Source organism: Lathyrus oleraceus, chromosome 4, assembly GCF_024323335.1.
Source record: "Lathyrus oleraceus cultivar Zhongwan6 chromosome 4, CAAS_Psat_ZW6_1.0, whole genome shotgun sequence".
NCBI classification, from domain to species: domain Eukaryota; kingdom Viridiplantae; phylum Streptophyta; class Magnoliopsida; order Fabales; family Fabaceae; genus Lathyrus; species Lathyrus oleraceus.
Window position 1 is genome coordinate 120,109,916 of NC_066582.1, and position 5,159 is coordinate 120,115,074.

A 5,159-nucleotide genomic window follows, 5' to 3' on the forward strand; every position below is an offset into this window, starting at 1 on the left:
AAGCTGAGTCGCCACTTTTCTATAGCGGGGTATTCGTTACCTTTAGATTTATTGACTAAATCAAAAGTAAATCATACAATTCGAGTCGCCACCGCACTTCTATTTATCCAAAGGAAAGGTTAGAAAGCGAACAAAAACCAAGAAGTTTTATCAAATCAAAAACTAATAAAAATGCCAGAGATCGGGGTAAGGGGGTTGGTTATGCAATGGGAAGGTTTTAAGCACCCAAAACATCCTTAGTACTCTAACGGAGCCCTTTTTACAAATGTTGTAAGGTAGGTTGGTATTTGTGAAAATATTTGTGCAAACATGATTGGGGATATGAGAAAAGAATATACAAATTATTTACAATTTTGTGTTTGAATGGATAAACCCATTGCCTACGTACCATCTTAAAAAGGTAGGATCAAAACCTCGTAGTTCGGGGTAAAAAATCTCAAAAGATATTGGTGAATTGATTGGTCAAAAGCCTTAAGGTCTTTTGTTATCAAAGGGAGACAACTCAACCTAAAATCAAAAATCCACCATGTGAGGAGAGCTTCAACATGCTAGTGAGGGGTTAACCCTATAATAAGCATGGAAGACTTATAGTCCATCACTAAGGATACAGATGAGTATTATATCAACCTCTAGGATAACTCAAACCTAATAGCTAATGTTTATGAAGAGCTTTAACACAAATGGTCATTGGAATCATAAAAACAGTTGAGTGAGTTGTATTTACAAATGAAAAGTATTCATAAAATAAGGTCAAAGTTGACTTAAAATTCAATTCAAAATAAGTGTTATGAAAAGAGTTTGAAAAATCAAAGGCATAGTGCCTAGGTTTCTAATTTTGAAAACAATGTTAATGTTTGCACAAAAAGTTTGGCTTGGGTTAGAGTGGAGAGAAGAAGAGAAGGGCTAGATCCTAAACATGCAAAGATGAGGGAAGAGAAATAAAACCACTTGGAGTTCCCTTCTTGAGATCATAAAGATGATCCAAGTTGCTCCATTCCTTTGGATATAGCAAGCAATAAGCAATTAACTCAAGCAATCAAACAAATATCAATCAAGCTCCTAGGAATCTTCCAATTGGCTTTTGTATCTCTTATCTTGGATGTCCATGACAATGGTTCTTCTAATTGGCAAGTTTGGGATCCCTAGCACACAAGAACACACAAATCAAAAAGTTCCACAAATGCAATAGAAAGAATGGACAAGAGTGAGTTTAGAATTAGGATCCTTTCAATGTCATCTTCAAGATTAAGCATTCTAAAGGCATGAGGCCTAGTTGCTCTTTGGCAATTTTAGCATTCTAAAGGCATGAGGCCTAGTTGCTCTTCAAACTCCATTAGCATAGGTAGGGTCCTAAATCTAAGTCCTTTCTCCATTTGCATTGGGTTCACACAAACAAAATAAAACAAACACAATAATATATACACAATAATGTGCTCAAGTGAGCAAAAGGCAAATTGCATTAACATAAACATGAGCTCAAGTGAGCAAAGGGCAAAGGCAAAAGAATTAATGTGCAAGAAATTAAATTGCATTAAAGTAAATTGCAAGAATTAAATGCTTGAATTAAAAGTTAATGATTAGTAGTTAGTATTAGTGTGCCATAAGGCAATTTAGCGCTATGTTAAGCAATCGTAAGTGGACTAATGTAGTAGTCACACCTATCTGAGGCCGGTCAATAAAACTATAGGCAACAAACATAAGTTAGAGACCATGACTAGTAAGCCAAGCTCCTACAACTTGCCATGCCAAAAGAAAAGAAGAAGAATCTTGTATGGATTTAGGTTTTTTGCTTGACCAAGAAGCAAGCTATCTCTAATGCAAAGCAATTCACTTGATCTTTGATCAAGAGGAATTTGATTTGAATCAAAGAAGGTTAAGCCCCTCATATGTCAAGGCTAACCACCAATCATTAACTCATTGATCAAAACGAAAAAAGAAGAAGAAGAAGAAGAAATGGAATGTACATAATTGAAATTCAAATGACATAAGCAAAACACATTGACCAAATATGAATGGAATCAATATCAATCAATGGTAAACAGACGCGAGATGAAGCTTAGAAGTCAAGAAACAATAAAAATATTTTTGGTAATTTTTGGAATTAAAATAATACTTGAATTAAAATAAAAGAAATAAATGTCAAACTTCAAATCCAATTCAAATCAACTTGGAAAAGTCCAATTGGATCATCATAAGTTCAACATGGTCAAACAAGGTTTGACAAAATTTTCCATCATTTTTTGAAAACATAAACTAATTTTAAACAATTAAAAATGAAAAGAAAATAACATAATTGAACTAAAATCTCAAATAAATCTCAAATCAATTAAGAAATTGATGAGAATATTTTTTATAGATTCATCATTATTCAAAGATGTTAAGAAAATATTTTTGGCATTTTTGAATATTGGAAAGTATTTTAAATGAATTAAAAATAACCAAAAAAGAGAAAATTCACAAAAAATATTAAATGGAAACATAAAAAATATTAAAAATCATTTTTATAAACTAGAATTTAAAAGGGAAATATTGCAATTGGTTCCATATTTTTTTGATTAAAAAAGAAGAAGTTATGAATTTTTGAAATAAAATGGAATTAAAGAAAATAAAATGAAATTCAGAAAATAGGAAAAATCATGGAGCGTCTGATCTTGTCTCATTAATTGACGTGGCGCATCAAATGGATGGGACACGCGTGCGCATGGTGTACTTGAGTCAACAGCATCACACAAAGCATTAAAATAATCAAAACAAAACACGGCCAAAATTAGATCCCAGGGTCCAGATCCAAGGGCTAGGAACTCGTCCACGTGGGGACAGTGGTGGAAACCACCGTCTTCTCCGGCGAGACTCACAGTTCCGGCCAAATTTGCAGGTTTTCAAAACTTCATTAAAATGCATGATCCATACATCATTGGAAAGCTGGGGTGATGTACATCACCCTTGTACCATTGGTTTCCACTCAAGATCTCTATATAGAGAGAAATTTGAGATGGAAATTTGTGGTGTTCAAACTGAACTTATTCAATTCATGGAATTAAAAGCTCAAATCAATTGCCTCTCACATGTGGACTTCAGAGGTACCAAGCAATGCAAGAAATGATCAATATCCAAAGAGTTTTGAATCAAAACAGTTTGAACAACAACCTTTGAAGTGCAGCTTTCAAACACTTGATCTACTCCAATTCTTTGATGCAGTGTGTTCTTGAGGTAGCAAGGAAGCAAGGTTTAGGAATTGAAGTTCAAAGATCAACCAATGAAGTTGAAAATTGAACTTGAAAATTGGAAAAGAAAACTCAGAATTCCTTTTAATGGAGGTTGGGATTTCACTTGTGCAGCAGTTCAGGCGCCTTGAGGTTGGATTTTGAAGAGAAATGAGGCTTCTATTTATAGCCAAAGGTGTTGCATTACATGAAGAAATCGTGTGCATGTGAAGTTGGGTCCTCCATGCATGGGCGTGTACAGGCGCATGGGAGGCCCAAATGCAAGCTGAAGTCACATGGATCAGATTTGGACGTGCAGATTTCATTGCAATGGAGTGTGCACAAAGATTCAACATGTTATGCATAATTGGGAACAAAACTTCTCCTCTTCGAAAATACCATTTGCCAAATTTAAACATGGGCATGTGGGTAATGGATGGAAATGTCTTGACATGAGGAACAAATGTTATGTTGAACAAAAATCCATTTGGAGTTGGGAAAATATTGAAAACTGATCATGAAGTTCAAGGTGCAAAACATGTATATGGAAATTTTGCCAAAATGGACCAACTTCAAGCCCTTATGTTTCAATGATAAAAACCTCAAATGACAAAACCTTCAACATCAAAGTTGTATATATTTTCAATACAATCAATTTGGACTTAAATTTTGCATCATTTGGATTTTTGATGAAAAACTTATGGGCACTTGAAGTTGGACTTTTTCACATTTCAATGACTTTGGTCCAAAGTGACCTATAATGTTTTGCATTATCACATGTGTTTCTTTTTGGATTATGAAATTTTGTCCAAAATAAAAAATGAAGTAGACATCTTAAAATTTCCAATTCATTTGGTTCCACCTCAAAATCATAAAAAATGAAGGAGTTAGGTCCTTGGGAAGTTGAGCCAAAATTAGGGTTTAAGTCAAAATGACCTATAATGTTTTGAAATGAATAATGAACTTGCAAGTTTCAAATGGATTTTTGATGAACATGAAAGTTGTGCATATGGTTCTTAAGAAATTGTTTTCTCTTGGGGTCATCTTCATTTGACAAACACATCAAAAGTTAGGTCTCAGTGGATTTCAAAATAGTTAGATGAGTCGACTGATCAACTTCTCAAGTCCAAACTTCAAACCTTGATGAATTGATGATTGAGAGACCTCACATAAGCTCATATATGCATAAAATTATGAATGAAATAACTTCCCTTGATTGTATTTGATCATGGGTTGAGGTTGCTTCATGAGCAAGGCACAGTTAATACATAGTTGAATTAGGCTTTCCTTGGGAAACAATCCTCAAGCCCTTTGGTTTATCTTGATCAAATTGAAAAATTGAGATGATTGGTAGGCCTATATGATGATTTAGAGCTTTGGGAACCATTGTCATGCTTTCTTTCAACTTCATCTGGCCATTTCAATGAGTATAGGGGCCTCCTAGGAGGCTTGGATCACATGATTGCTCAAGCTACAAAAACAAACAAAGTTAGTGACATATTTTTGTGCTTTTGGTTAGTAAACAAAATAAGAAAATAAATAATATACAATTCAAGCATGCTTGGTGGTCTCAAACCAACTCACACAAGTCCTAACCCAAGGGTAAGGAGTCAAGATGCTATGATCCTTGAGGCAAATGCAATAAGCCATGATATGATGCCATGAGGGATCTTAGGGTCAAAATTAGGGTCTTACATGCACCTAAGATAGAAAGAGATGCTTATAAGAAGCATGTAGATGATTCCAATGAAACTGCTTGCCTCATCCTAGCCACCATGAACTCAGAGTTGCAAAAGCAACATGAGAACATGGCAGCGCTCAATATGATCGAACACCTGAAGATGCTCTATCAAGAGTAGGCAAGACATGAATGATTTGAAGTTTCAAAAGCCCATTTTCAAGGCAAGTTAGATGAGGGAGCCCCTATAGGTTCCCATGTGCTCAAGATAATTGGAT